Source organism: Dreissena polymorpha, chromosome 6 (genome assembly GCF_020536995.1).
Source record: "Dreissena polymorpha isolate Duluth1 chromosome 6, UMN_Dpol_1.0, whole genome shotgun sequence".
Classification (NCBI taxonomy): domain Eukaryota; kingdom Metazoa; phylum Mollusca; class Bivalvia; order Myida; family Dreissenidae; genus Dreissena; species Dreissena polymorpha.
Window position 1 is genome coordinate 27,159,033 of NC_068360.1, and position 16,963 is coordinate 27,175,995.

Below are 16,963 nucleotides of genomic sequence, written 5' to 3' on the forward strand. Positions count from 1 at the left end.
TCACATTAGAGACCCCTGTGACATTGACACTTTACCGGAGAAATCCAAAATCAAACGATATTAAATCTACGCGAACGCCAATCACAATGTGACATTTGAAAGCTCTTAACGGAATAGTTCTTAAGATATTGACTGGTATCCAATGTCGACCAAAGTATGACGGCGAACTAATAGACGGAGAGGCCAAAATCAATATGTGTGCCATAGTTTCAATAGGGGAGTCAATATAGTACTAATACAACGGTTCATAGTATTTTTATTTGAACTCACAACACTTTTCCACAGTACAATACTATTCCCATTTAAATGAGATAACTTGTAGTTATCTACTTTAAATAGTGTGCAGGAACAGAGTTGGATCAGCAAAAACACATCACTAACATAAACATGTATATCTCTTTAAGTCGCATAAACTATATTATTCCCATAACAAATTCAATGTTTAAGCAATAACTTGTACACTAAATAAATGCAACATTTTGCACATAGAGACCCTCATAACCATACCATTTCTTAAAGATAATTCAGATCCAAATTATTTTAAAAATATAGTTCATGCATATCGCATGCATGACATATCTTGCGTGGACTTCTGTCTTACATTGTTTAACAGCAATCTTTTTCCCAGCTACTCTTCAGTTAAATGTTTACTGCCATCTTTCAAGATGTCAACATTAAGTTTCTAACCTTCAAGCAAACAATGTTTTCCCTACTGCACATTCAAAGAAATATTCACGAATAAAGTCATGGGAAGTGCCCATATAAAAAATCAATAAATAGTGCTGATTTATTAAGAGAGCAAAGCATTGCACAACTGAAATATTTAGTATAATGCAACATCTACAGAATAAACATTATTTATTAATGATGGAGAAAAACAACATGAGTTGTGTAATGTGCTTTGTCTTAACCATACACAGACAATGCATGTTGGAGAGAATATAGACACTTCAATTTAATTAGCTAGACAATACAATGTATGAAACTTAAATTAACAGATAACCTGGTTATAGTTTAGATAAATATTTTAACATTCTTAAAGTATTAATTGCAGTAATTTAAGGACTGTGAAGAAATATGTAAGACATAGGCACACACAAATATGCAATACATAAGAGTCTTTAATCAATATGACGTACACAAGCAATTTAAAAAAGGCATCTAAGCAGTGTATATACACCCTATATTTACGAATGCACAATGCTTATTTGGAATGGATGACAATATTAACACATTATTGTAAAAATTGCATCTTAAAGTATTAATTAAGTTCAATACAAATATGATTGTATGGTAACAATTGTTTGTTATGCATTCAAAGTAACGCAAAATGTAATTTTATTTTTTATGTATCAATATGATTTATTTGAAACATTTCATACAATTTTACAAACATCAAGCTATTTTCAGCTGTTAAGTAACAGAACAATCATGTTTCATGCATTCAATTAAAGTTCAATATAAACAATCACATTTTTAAGGAAATATGGTCAAACGGTCGAGTGAAACTAACTGTTACACAAATAGTAAACAGCCGCTATCATCAGCCGTAAGTAAATTCTTATGATGTATAATATAAATACAAGTACAATATGATTGCTACAATTTTCACATGTCTTAAAAAGACATTTTGAGCAGAACATTTCCTTTATCATCGCAATTGCAAAACTGTAAGCATTGTATGGACAACTAAATTTTATGATTTCAAATAAATGACATTATATTTTTATTACACATGTTTTGTAACACTGAGTATCATATTGTACCATAGCTATTCATTCATTAAACAGACGTGTATTAGTTTAGTAAGTATTCCACAAAATCCCAATACAAACTGATGGCTGAGAATAAAGAGTGTCATATTTTTAATAACTGTATGAATGTACTTGTTATGTTGAGAGATGAACAAAAACATTATCTAACAACGGATACAACTTTGTTTTTCAAGCAACAACATCCCTATATCTTACGTACAAAGAGAGACAATTCAATTATTGACAAGTGTTAGCGTGTTTAATCACTCTCGCTTGATTTGCAATTGACTGATTTCCAAGTAGAATATATTAATTTTTCTTAAGATAATGCAAAAAAAAATTAAACCAATCTTTCAATAGTTGACTTTACCTAATGAAAAGCAGTACATATACTAGTAACAAGATGTTCCTTTTGCCTAAAGCATAATTTATTAGTCTCTTCAGAATGTGTTGTTCTGTATCATTAAGAAAGTTTTAAATGAGCATCTCCACAAGCAATGTTTGTTTTTATTATCTGGCATCTAAAAGATGTAAAGGATGAAAATTGTTTGTACAAATACATGTTAACAGCAAAAATCAAAATGGCAACAATAAACGATGATTTTCATTAACAATACGATCATTTCGCAATCGCTCTATATACAAATGACAAATGAAGTGACCGATATACACATTGATCAAGAATTCTTGGTCAGGTTAATCTGGTCGTCTAAATGTCTATACACAAACATATAAGGCATAATTAACTTTACAAAAACAAAAAATAACTATCATAACTTTAGACATTATTCCCACATCTTATATTTTCGTTTTTAAATGCTTAGTTTTAAAACATATAGATCTAAAGCATTTTAAGCAACAAAAAAGTCATTATTAAATCATGTTCAAGTAAATGAATAAATAACTGGTAGTAAATACCGAATAGACAATTTAAGGAAGATTAAATGATTTTGTCTAAAATTAATCAATATTGTCTTGAAATACTAAGATAATAAACAAGATGCTTGACAAAAACACCTGACACCAATGGGCACACTTAAAGTTATCAAAGCCTTAGCATTAAAATTATCCACCTGTCTAAACAATGTGTTTAACCTACTACCACCTCTATATTACATGTTAAGCCAAAACAAACTGAAGCATGTCTCATTACATGAAAAGAATACACTTTCTTTCAATTTTGTCAAAGTTACCGGCATCATTTTAACAGCTTTGACAAATGTTAAAATGAACATTAATAGACATATATTTAGTAACATTATATTTTCCTTAACATTTCCAAAATAAAATTTCATAATACAGACACAGTATTTGGATAGACTTGCTAATTTTGCTCTTAAAATAATATTGTTCATTATTGCTTTTATCAAGTAATCTTAATCTTATTATACTGAGTATTTAAATACAGTTCATAAAAGCCTTTTACATAAAATGACTATCAGCATCATATTTCCAATAAAACATGAACTATTGTTTTCTTTGAACACAACTTGGATGGTCACATAAAAACATGGCTGGCCACAAGACTGTCTGGATTTTCACTTTTTGTTGTGATTTGTCATTATGCGACTTCTGTCTGCATCAATGCATCAATTTTCCACCTGTCCCAATTTCAAAGATGAGACCTTCAATTGTACATGTTCACACCGGACACGGGGTATGTAGATACCTTCAATTGTACATGTTCACACCAGACATGGGGTATGTAGAGACCTTCCATTGTACATGTTCACACCGGACATGGGGTACGTAGAGACCTTCAATTGTACATGTTCACACCAGACATGGGGTATGTACAGACCTTTAATTGTACATGTTCACACCAGACATGTGGTATGTAGAGACCTTCAATTGTACATGTTTACACCAGACATGGGGTATATAGAGACATTCAAGTGTACATGTTCACACCAGACATGGGGTATGTAGAGATCTTCAGTTGTACATGTTCACACCAGACATGGGGTATGTAGAGACCTTCAATTGTACATGTTCACACCAGACATGGGGTATGTAGAGACCTTCAATTGTACATGTTCACACCAGACATGGAGTATGTAGAGACCTTCAATTGTACATGTTCACACCTGACATGGGGTATGCAGAGACCTTCAATTGTACATGTTCACACCAGACAAGGTGTATGTAGAGACCTTCAATTGTACATGTTCATACCAGACATGGGGTATGTAGAGACCTTCAATTGTACATGTTCACACCAGACATGGGGTATGCAGAGACCTTCAATTGTACATGTTCACACCAGACACGGAGTATGTAGAGACCTTCAATTGTACATGTTCACACCAGACATGGAGTATGTAGAGACATTCAATTGTACATGTTCACACCAGACATTGGGTATGTAGAGACCTTCAATTGTACATGTTCACACCAGACATGGAGTATGTAGAGACCTTCAATTGTACATGTTCAAACCAGACATGTGGTATGTAGAGACCTTCAATTGTACATGTTCAAACCAGACATGGGGTATGTAGAGACCTTCAATTGTACATGTTCACACCAGACATGGGGTATGTAGAGACCTTCAATTGTACATATTCACACCAGACATGGGGTATGTAGAGACCTTCAATTGTACATATTCACACCAGACATGTGGTATGTAGAGACCTTCAATTGTACATGTTCACACCAGACATGGAGTATGTAGAGACCTTCAATTGTACATGTTCACACCAGACATGGAGTATGTAGAGATCTTCAATTGTACATGTTCACACCAGACATGGGGTATGTAGAGATCTTCAATTGTACATGTTCACACCATACATGGGGTATGTAGAGACCTTCAATTGTACATGTTCACACCAGACATGGAGTATGTAGAGACCTTCAATTGTACATGTTCACACCAGACATGGGGTACGTAGAGACCTTCAATTGTACATGTTCACACCTGACATGGGGTATGTAGAGACCTTCAATTGTACATGTTCACACCAGACATGGGGTATGTAGAGACCTTCAATTGTACATGTTTTCACCAGACATGGGGTACGTAGAGACCTTCAATTGTACATGTTCACACCAGACATGGAGTATGTAGAGACCTTCAATTGTACATGTTCACACCAAACATGGAGTATGAAGAGACCTTCTATTGTACATGTTCACACCAGACATGGCGTATGTAGAGACCTTCAATTGTACATGTTCACACCAGACATGAGGTATGTAGAGACCTTCAATTGTACATGTTCACACCAGACATGAGGTATGTAGAGACCTTCAATTGTACATGTTCACACCAGTCATGGAGTATGTAGAGACCTTCAATTGTACATGTTCACACCAGACATGGAGTATGTAGAGACCTTCAATTGTACATTTTCACACCAGACATGGAGTATGTAGAGACCTTCAATTGTACATGTTCACACCAGACACATGGTATGTAGAGACAAGCACATCTTAAACAGCCTTTATATCTCTGAGCTTTTTCGGTATGGGGTTAATATGATAACAACGGTAGCAGCAGGCTGTCCTTCTGATTTGCTGGTTTGATTTCGTCAAGGGACGTCTGAAAAAAGAAAGACTCATAACAGTTTATGTCAGTTGTTCATTGTATGTGTGTTACGGATGATAAACAAGAACAAGAATAGAACTTTTATACATTGAGTTACATTAAAAGTTAATCATAACCACTTTATTACCAACTAACTATAAATCTTACCATCAATCAGGAAATATGGGTTGATATTCGAGAAACATACATTTCTTCCATTGGAAAAATATCACCTTATCATTTATAACAATAAGAAAGGGCCAACTAGCCAATAGCAAATAAAACGTGCTGGAGAAGAGTTTTACTGAGATGTATGTGTGAGGTAGGCAAAAGGCAACCGATGCAAACACATTTTACTTTTGACTGAAAACTTCACTACTATAAAATAAATGAACCAATACTAGAGCTTTGTCACGGACATGACAAATACCCCCACATGCCGCATTGACACAGGTTATTTTGCATGTTGTCTTCACAAAAAAAGCGCACACCATGCTCAATGTTTAAAACGCACTAAGTGACCCCGTGACCTAGTTTTTGACCCGGCAAGGCCCATGTTCGAACTTGAACTAAACATCATATAGCTACAACTTCTGACAAAGTTTGGTGAAGCTCTGATGAAAACTACTTGAACAACTAAAAACTAATAATAATGCCGTAATACGTGATCAAAACAAAATATTAAAACACTGCCAAATTTTATGAGAATCTTTATAAAAAAGACAACAATATAGATATAAACATCATGAACGTTTCCATACCAATATCTGCAATAAAATAAACCCAGAACAAACGCAAAATGAACAAAGATACCTATCAGAGTATGAATGCGCTAAAGCACTGCTAGACATGAAAAACAATAAAAGTCCAGGATCAGATGGCATATCTGCAGAATTTTACAAAATATTTTGGAATTATATTAAGCAATATGTCGTTAATTCTCTTAACTATTCTTTAGACACCAATAATATAACAGAATTGCAAAAACAAAGCATAATTACTTTACTACCTAAGACCGGAAAGGACACCCTTTTGATCGATAACTGGAGGCCCATCTCGCTTCTTAACGTTGATTACAAAATAGCTACAAAATCCATTGCCAATCGAATAAAACCTCTTTCAAATAATATAACCAGTGTAAATCAAACAGGATTTATCAAAGGAAGATATAATGGCGAAAATGTAAGACTTTTGCATGAAATTATTGAACTAATGGATGAAAGTAACAAAAACGGTCTCCTATTTTTTCCGATATAATAAAGCCTTCGACAGTATGGATCATGGGTTTATGTTTAAATGCCTCGCCATTTCGGATTTAGTGAGCACACCTTACAGTGGGTAATGCTATTTTATAAAGATGCAACATCACGCGTTACAAATAATGGTCATTTTTCAGATTTTTACGAAATACTAAAATTTACGAAATAACAGAAAATACAAAAGCTTGCAAAATGGTATATAAAGCACTTGGGGTAGTACTCAAACTTTAACATAGATTTATCAATAATACATTCTAAGTATATAAGGGGCAATATTTCTGTCGAAATGCTTGATACAGTTGTCTGCTCTTGTTTATAGGTTGGGGTCATGTTGGTAAACAAGTATGCAAAATATGTCAAGGGAAAATACGAAAACGTTAACATTTGCACGCTAATGGAAACGCCGACACCGGGGTGAGTAGGATAGCTCCACAATATATTTTTCATATATAATAGTCAAGCTAAAAATGGAATAAAAAAAGAAAACTACTTGAATAAGAGAGCGGACACCATGCTTAATTTTTAAAAAGTACTAGACACCATGCTCAATTTTCAAAACGCACTTGGGACCCCGTGACCTAGTTTTGACCCGGCATGACCCACATTCGAACTTGACCTAGACATCATCTGACCAAGTTTGGTGAAGATCGGATGAAAATAACTTGAATTAGAAAGCGGACACTTAATACGGACCGACTGACGGACCGACCGACCGACAGACTAGCTCACAGACGACCAAAAAAAACCACAGCTGGATTGAAAGATGTATTGACACACAAGGTTAAATCTACATGCACCCACCAATCTCTGAAAGTAAGGCCATGAAAAAGGAAAACTAACCTAAGGTTCGCTCTGCATGATGTTCATAGACTGAGGGTTGTGGAGCATGGGGATCTCATAATCTGGAGACGATGACTGAAAATGCTCCTGGGATATACTAATTACTCTCTACCCAGGTTTTCTGGAATAAAAGTAAATCATGCATCAAACAAAACAATTTCAAGGCAATACTAGCGTTTTCAAGGACAAACCCAACTGATTTCAACCGGACAAAACGCTTGTCAGTGCCTCGACCTATCAAATCAACAAGGTAATGTCAAAAGATTTAACTAAAGCCCACCTTGTGCCCACGATGTTTTAGAGTTGTAAAGCGTGTTGAAACTGTGAATGCATTCAATGCATTGAAGCTAAAATCAATAGAGAGAGAGAACATTAGTTCATTTTGGTTTATCCCCAAACTTTATTTGAAGAATGTTTAAATAAAAACAAGAGCTCCGCAGTCTGAGACAGATGCCTCCGAAAACAGAGCCTTGACACCCATCACTCAATCCTTTGATGACATATCGAATTGATACCAATTTAACACTAAATGTCACAGTGACCTTGACCTTTGAACTAGAGACCCAAATTTCAATAGACATCATCTACTGTCTAAGACCGATGTACACGTGAGGTCTCAAGTCAATTGGTAAATTTGTTATTAATTGGAAATGATTCTAACACTTATTTTGACAGTGACTTTGACCTTTAACCTAGTGACCCCAATTTCAATAGGGCACATCTACCGACCATGGTCAATGTACATGTCAAGTATCGCGCCAATAGGTCAATTTGTTGACGATTGATTGATCGGAAAGGATTTTCACACGTGTTGTGACATTGATGTTTGACCTATCGACCCCATTTTCAATAGGGGTCATCTACTGTCCAAGGCAAATGCATATGTGAAGTATCAAGCCTATTGGTCAATTTGCTGACGAGTTATTGATCAGATGATTTTCACAATTATTGTGACAGTGAACTTTGAACAAGTGACCCCAATTTCAATAGAGGTCATCTACTGACCAAGACCAATGCACATGTGAAGTATGAAGCCAATAAATCAATTCGTTGACGAGTAAGTTATAGGAAATAAACTGGTCTACCAAAACACGGACGACAGACCGGCAAACATCCCGCAAAACAATATACCCCTCTTCTTTGAAGTGGGGCATAAAATACTCGTGGCATGTAGGCCCCTACAAGAAATGGTTTAAATATACTTGTTCTAGAAAAAGTGTTATACATATATGAAGATTTACCAAATGCAACACTTTTTTATGTTTCAGTACAATAACAAAAACTAACGTGAGAACAGTTAAAAAGTAATTTACTTGTGTTTTATTTTGAAATAACTTGAATTTACAGGGTTTACATTTACGCACTGTTATTTTTTAAAGTAAAAATTAACCTTGAATACATTGATAAAGTGACTCATCTGAGAATACGCCAAAGACAAGTGCAAGTATGACAGCTTGTTTATTGCAAAAGACATGTGCACAGGTCGGTACTGGATTAGTCTCTTTATAGGCAGGGCTCTACTTCTAATAGGGGTCTGATGTAAAGTCAGATACACACTTTTTTTAATTGCATCCTTACAAAGCGACAAAAAGTATGGTGGAAAAAACGTGTCAGAATGAGTGCACTGTTGTATACTAATTTAATATTTTAAATTGATTTATGACAAACACAATGTCCTATTGATATATTCGACACACATTTGCATTTTTTAGAAAAACAAGAGCTTGTCACACTAGTGCCAAATTCCTGCCAACATGTGTTTGCGTGTATGACAACATTTGTTTTAGAGAGTAAAATAATATTTGTAAAACATTGCACCTGTGCCATCCATTTATATTTCAAGGATCAATTAGTTATAGTGTTTGAGATATGCTGTAGAGAATAAAATATAAGGAAATAAAAGAAAGTGAGGTAATTAAAGAAGAGGACTATAAACAGTTACTGTTGTTTGTCACTGTATTTTTCCTTAAACTCATCTATTTATTTTACACTGAGTTCTTTGTTGTTCAAATTGAAATATTATTGTAAAATAAGATAAAGGGAGATATTAAAAATTGAAAAGCTAAAATATGTACTATAAAATTTAATTAAATATAATTAAAAAATATAAATAAATAAAATATAATATAAAAAAAATAATTAAAATAAATAAATGGAGATAATTAAAAAATACAGCCGAAAGAGTTATGGTTCATGTTCACTGCACTTCTCCTACTTGCCATCTGTTTATATTTCTAGTTTCAAGTAAATCCCTTCAGTAGATTTAGAGTTATGCTCCGGACAAAAATTAACTTTTAAATAAAATAAAGGGAGGTAATTCAAGAACAAAGGTAGATAGAGTTATGGTTCTTAGTAAGTGCACTTCTCCTACTTGCCATCTGTTTACTTTTTTAAGTTTCAAGTTAATCCCTTCAGTAGATTCAGAGTTATGCTCCGGACAAAAATTTACTTTGAAATTAAATACAGGGGGATAATTTCATAACTAAGGTAGATAGAGTTATGGTTCTTAGTCACTGCACTTCTGCTACTCGCCATCTGTTTATATTTCAAGTTTCACATTAATCCCTTCAGTAAATTAAGAGTTATGCTCTGGACAAAAATTTACTTTGAAATTAAATAAAGGAAGATAATTCAAAATCTAAGGTAGATATAGTTCTGGTTCTTAGTCACTGCACTTTCCCTACTTGCCATCTGTTTATATTTCAAGTTTCAAGTAAATCCCTTCAGTAGATTTAGAGTTATGCTCCGGTCAAAAATTTACTTTAAAATTATTTAAAAGGGGAGACAATTCAAAAACCTAGGTAGACAGAGTTATGGTTCTTGGTCACTGCAATTCTCCTAGTTGCCATCGGTTTATATTCTAAGTTTAAAGTAAATCCATTGAATAGATTTGGAGTTATGCTCTGGACAAAGTTTCCGACGGAAGGACGCACAGACACACAGACAGACAGACGGACGGAGACTAATACTAAATCCCCTCCTAATTTTTTCGGCGGGGATAAAAAATTATTTACTGGCTGACTGATGTTGAACACAAATATTGTTGTAATTGTTCTCATATTTTAACTTCAGTGAATAATATTAAATCTAAATTTAAACTACATACATATATATTCTTACCTAACTAAATCATATAATAATTAGGTTTAAAATAAACCCATACATACCAGATAAGGTAAGCCGCTGGAAACTCTCGTATTGTGTATTGGCCTCCACTGCTGAAGTGAGGACACTCATTTTGTCCCTGCAGTCTCGGATGTCATATTGTGAACTCATCTTCTTTACTGAAAATGATATAAAATATTTTAGGGGAAAAGTTTAAAGTTATAGTCCTGTTATGTAGTCAATTCTTTTACAGTAAAACAATGGAGCAATATTTTAAAGTATTTTTATTTCTGTAGAAATTCTGTTTACTGTGAGTAATTGAGCAATATTTTAATGAACATCTTAATACATATAGATGGTTCTGTTGATGCCCTGTTTTAAAGTCATTTTGACAAAAACAAAAATGTAAATAATACAAACTTAAAGGTAAATGTTAATAGATTTACTAAGTGATGCCCTGTTCTGCAGTCATTTTGTTTACAAATACAGATGGAACAATTTAAAATAACATGGTCATGGAGTTTTCAATATCATTTTTCAAACATTATTAAAAACTGCTTTATTTTGAGTTCTACACTGTGATTATTAATAGTATTATGTATTAAAAGGAATAAAATCAATTTGCAATACCATACTGCAAAATATTGGTATACACTTTGTAGTTATATGTTTGTACTTTTAAATGTGCTTAGTTATGTCATTCGGGTCAGTCAAACTACTCATACAATCTGTGATCAAGTACCTTTAAAACCTTGCATGGTTTCTTCTTACTGCAGTATCTATCTAAGCCCATGTGTCCTTCAACCTGATGATTAGGTGAGTACAAGGGCAAGGTCACAGTCCCGTTGGAGGTTTTCATCGCAAGGCACTGGGTGGTTTTGGGCGACCCTCAGCCTGGTAAGTAAACGAGAGGCAGAGTGATTAAATCAAACAATACATCAAAGCATGGTCAATATATCAATATGCTTAAATATGTTTTGAAACGAAGGTTTGATAATGAATGAAAATTATAAAGAAAGTTATTCTTTAATTTGTGCATTAATACATGTAATAGCTACCTTTCATATGCATCAGTGTTGTTGAATTAATTGTGTCATATACAATTAAGATCATACACAGGTAGCTCAAACATGGAAGACAACTTACTTGACTGCTGCTGCTCTTATTGCTGCTTTGCTGACTTGGCTTGTTTGCCTGGATACTGCTAGACACTGACCAAGATCCGTCAAAAGACATATATATTCTGGAATATTTGTCATATTGCAAAATGAGTGTTCCTTCATCGAACATTTTTGATTACAAGTGATGCAAATGTTTTATGCGTTACACTTTTTTAAACAAAGATATTCACACAACTTTACACAACTGAGGGCACAATGTTAGTTAATAACCCTGAATAGAATATCAGCTACACAGCCTCTGAATTCCCATGTGTGATGAGATACAGAATGATTAATTGGATATTGTGCAAAAGTTACTTAGCCAATGATAAGTTAGGGCTTTGTCACAAGATGACCATCTACCAATCAAACCCAGTTCAGAGAGCAGTGAGACCATGGGTACATCATAAACCTGCCCCCCACTATTGAGGCTTCTGAGAGATTGAGATGTTCAGAGAGCATTGAGACCATGGGTGCTTTATAAACCTGCCCCCACGACTGAGGCTTCTGAGAGATTGAGATGTTCAGAGAGCATTGAGACCATGGGTGCTTTATAAACCTGCCCCCACGACTGAGGCTTCTGAGAGATTGAGATGTTCAGAGAGCATTGAGACCATGGGTGCTTTATAAACCTGCCCACCACGGCTGAGTCTGCTGCTGGAGCCCAGATTGGTAACGGTTTGACATTTGTCCTGGAATCCCATTTCTCTGAAGGGTCACGTTTGGCGCATTAGCACTGTTTATAAGCTTGGCCAGGTTTTCAGGGAGATATGCGTTGGTAATTGACATGTTTTCCTGTGGAATAAAATATCAACAAAGTGAAACTCCAGTAGCATTAGCAGGAGATCATCCTATCCATCCGTACAAGGTCCTTTACTTAAGGTAATTCACCATGTGACATGAAGTTAGACACAGGACATACACTATACAAAGCATTACATAGTTTTGCAATGTAAACATTTCACCAAAAGATATGTAATTTATCAAGAAAATTACGCCAATTGCATAAATTATTATGGTATTTATGCTTAGACAGGGCGCAATTTTTCACTCAGTTCATAATCCAAATAAATGAACAACGGGAATGCCAACAAAATCCTGTTTAGAAGACTGGGTTACATTTATTATGAGTGCAATGCCAGACAAGTTTAATTTGGTCAATTTTTCTTCATTAAACAAAAATATACGGTGAAAGTGCTAAATTCAATCTGGCTGCTAACTAAACTTGGACGAGAGATTATGACAAAAAACTTTATCACCAACTTTCATGATGATCCAATGTTTTGAAATATAGAGCAGACATAATGTCAGATGCAAACCACTAACAGCCGCCATAATTTTACCCATAGTATTTTAAAGTACTATTTAACTCTCATAATTACAACACAAAGTTAACATAGACTGAACAAAATTGTTTCTGGTTTCTTTTTTGTTTAATGACGTCATTTAATACATCATTTTGCCATAGACAAATGAAAACAAAGAGTTGTAAGGTTGGGGCAAAATAATGGAATGGGAATGGAAAAGTAAAATTGTAATAAAAAGTGATGAGTTTATAGTTTGTAGATGCAGTGGGTTCTCAAGGTATGAAAAGGTCACATGGACAGAATCATAATGCCACATGTATATGACAAGGTCACATGAACAGAATCATAATGCCACATGTATATGACAAGGTCACATGGACAGAATCATAATGCTACATGTATATGACAAGGTCACATGGACAGAATCATAATGCCACATGTATATGACAAGGTCACATGGACAGAATCATAATGCCACATGCATATGACAAGGTCACATGGACAGAATCATAATGCCACATGTATATGACAAGGTCACATGGACAGAATCATAATGACACATGTATATGACAAGGTCACATGGACAGAATCATAATGCCACATGTATATGACAAGGTCACATGGACAGAATCATAATGCCACATGTATATGACAAGGTCACATGGACAGAATCATAATGCCACATGTATATGACAAGGTCACATGGACAGAATCATAATGCCACATGTATATGACAAGGTCACATTTTGATAATTCACAATATTGAGCCTCACTCTGTGAAAATGGGGTTAAATGTATGTGTGAAAATATTGTCTCAAGTTAGCCTGTTTAGTTCTCCCAGGCTAATCCTTTGTCGACACTCGGCCTTAACTAGATTTTTGCCAAAAAAACTTCCTGTATACAAAAAATACCATTAAAGCGAAAAGTGTTAACCCAGATAAGCCTGAAAAGTGTTAACCCAGATAAGCCTGAAAAGTGTAAACCCAGATAAGCCTGAAAAGTGTTAACCCAGATAAGCCTGAAGTGTTAACCCAGATAAGCCTGAAAAGTGTTAACCCAGATAATCCTGAAAAGTGTTAACCCAGATAATCCTGAAAAGTGTTAACCCAGATAATCCTGAAAAGTGTTAACCCAGATAATCCTGAAAAGTGTTAACCCAGATTTTCTTGAAAAGTGTTAACCCAGATAAGCCTGTAAAGTGTTAACCCAGATAAGCCTGAAAAGTGTTAACCCAGATTATCTTGAAAAGTGTTAACCTAGATTAGCCTGCGTGGACGATACTTTGACCACATGAGGAAGGCTCAATTGTTATTATCCACTCAAATATTAAAGAAAACATTCACCAAAAAGGAATCTCCAATTAAGTTTTCTCAAGTCACGTACATGTGAAAGCCTTCGTCAATTGAACTGTTGATTGCTGAATTTTAAGTGTTGTTGTTGCTGCTGCTGCTGATGTTCGAATGAAGGCTGAAGCAGCAATTTCATGTCAACTCTTCCTCTCTTTCACACTTCAACTACAGCTTCTGTTGTTGCAAGAGAGACTGGGGACATTTGAACATAGAATGAATAGAAAACAGACATTTTCTTTTAAAATTAGACACATTCAGTATTTTAAGTACACTGAAAAACACAACAACATATTTCTTAATTGCACAAATTATCTTTAAAAAAAATCAATAATTTCCTTATTTGAAAACAATCCAAAATATCCTTATTTGAAAATAATCTGCATCTTGCTTATTGAAACAAGAGGGTAAGGATGGCCCTGAAGACTTACCTGAGTTCAACTTAAAACTTTGGTAGAAGACTTGAAGTTTCGAAAATGGCCTTGATATTGTAAAGATTGCACGTACTTCGGAGCTGTAGCCATACTCTGGACTGCGAAAAAAAAACAATGTTCAGTGATTAATTTGACGTATTTACTTGGACGATAAAGTCACAGTAAATAACCTGTTAGCATGGAATTCATATTGCGACAACATATGTTGTAATTAAATCTTAGTTAGAGCTGCACCTTGCATCACTTATTTTATTGAAAAATGAACATGTAAGGTAGTATTCCGTTGAAAATGCATTATCATCATGTTATTAAGTCCAAATATTTGCAAGTATACCTATATACAGTCATGTACCTCTGCCATTTAAATATTTTCCAAATAATACTTGCCAACTATTGGGAATTTAAAACAACAACTAGCTTAACACGCGAATAACACTTTCCCTTCGTAATTGAAATATAAATTGAACATGCGCATAAACTCCACAAGTGATCACAAGCCAACTAAATAGTTGATATCTGAAAGCGCTTCTTATACCGCAGCCAGATATCTAATTTCCCATCCTCTCAAAAATGCGTAGCAACTGTTCGGTATAAATCAACGGGCATTAGTTGTTGTATTTTAGAAGTAGAAGCAAGCAAACTTTGGTGCGCACATCATTTTCGTGTAACGGTACCTAACATTTCATGAAAACGAGTTTCACAGTGTTTACTCATCCAATATAACAACCTGAATGGGATCGTTGCAAAATTATTCTTAAGTTCCGTATAGAATCATCACAGTGTTTATAACGATTTTGTACATTTTTAATTAATGTCCTTCATAACACTAAAAGACATCCATCATTAAGAAAAACATATTAAATACAATATTTCCATTATTAAAATTCCATTAACAAGTCTTGCTTAGCACTTTCGGTGTCTTACTTAGCAGTGTCGGTGTCTTACTTATCAGTTTCGGTGTCTTACTAAGCAGTGTCGGTGTCTTACTCAGCAGTTTCGGTGTCTTACTTAGCAGTTTTGATGTCTTACTTAGCTGTTTCGGTTTTGTCGTATGGAAGATTTGTAATCATAAAGATACGCCAAAAAAGAAATTAAAACGTTTATAATATATTCGCTCTTAATTATTGAAAAATAACACGACATGGCAGCACGTCGTGTATATTTCTTTTTTTACCGTTTCATAGTTCTACGTGCACTCTGCAATTCACTAATATTTACATTTTCTCCCACGAATCATCTCGAAACTTGTCATATTAGAACATTCTAGGAATGTGAAACTCATCAACAGAAATACCCAACCGCATATTTAGTGAAAGCAATATAATTGCTAAAAAGATCTTAACACTAAGATCTAAACACGTGTTTTCCATAGGATACGATAAGATGTAGCTATTGCTTCAGTGGTTTATACCTTATATGTCAACAAATACATAAGATAGTATTTTAAATAATTGTCATATTATCGCACGTTGTCTTTAATTCTGTCCCTTACTAGAAACGATCTTATTAAAATTATCACGTTGTCAACACGTCAAAATAATTTATATATTGATTTTGCACAACACGACTGAATTGCTTCAGAGGTCCAATGCCAGTTTGAACATGATTGAGTCAATACATATGGCTTCTAGAGTGGTGATTTAACTTTTTTACCTTGTTAATGGAAAGATGTGACCCGATTTCAAACTTGGTCTAGACAAAATACAACAAGGGCTGTTTGTAAAACATGCATGCCCCCCATATGGGCTGTCCGTTGTAGTGGCAGCCATTGTGTGAATACGATTTTTGTCACTGTGACCTTGACCTTTGACCTAGTGACCTGAAAATCAATAGGGGTCATCTGCGGGTCACGATCAATGTACCTATGAAGTGTCATGATCCTAGGCAAAAGTGTTCTTGAGTTATCATCCGAAAATCATTTTACTATTTTGGGTCACCGTGACCTTGACCTTTGACCTTGTGACCTCAAAATCAATAGGGGTCATCTGCAAGTCATGATCAATGTACCTATGAAGTTTCATGATCCTAGGCGTATGCGTTCTTGAGTTATCATCCGAAAACCATTTTATTATTTCGGGTCACCGTGACCTTGACCTTTGACCTAGTGACCTCGAAAATCAATAGGGGTCATCTGCGAGTCATGATCAATGTACCTATGAAGTTTCATGATCCTAGGCCCAAGCGTTCTTGAGTTATCGTCTGACAACCACCTGGTGGACGGACTGA

At 34.7% G+C, this 16,963-nt stretch overlaps 1 protein-coding gene across 1 annotated transcript in view; it reads right to left on the reverse strand.

Annotated features, from left to right (window-relative positions):
- Nucleotides 1–239: 239 nt before the first annotated feature.
- The window catches only part of LOC127833837 (uncharacterized), a 216,826-nt gene continuing 200,102 nt past the window's right edge, over nt 240–16,963 (reverse strand). The window contains exons 13-23 of the mRNA XM_052359326.1: nt 14,735–14,835; nt 14,341–14,498; nt 12,137–12,445; nt 11,637–12,062; nt 11,233–11,384; nt 10,553–10,669; nt 7,386–7,506; nt 4,568–5,301; nt 4,392–4,523; nt 4,216–4,303; nt 240–4,171 (exon numbers count right to left, since the gene is read on the reverse strand). The gene's annotated coding sequence lies outside the window, so the exon portion shown is untranslated. The remainder of the gene's footprint in view (nt 4,172–4,215; nt 4,304–4,391; nt 4,524–4,567; nt 5,302–7,385; nt 7,507–10,552; nt 10,670–11,232; nt 11,385–11,636; nt 12,063–12,136; nt 12,446–14,340; nt 14,499–14,734; nt 14,836–16,963) is intronic.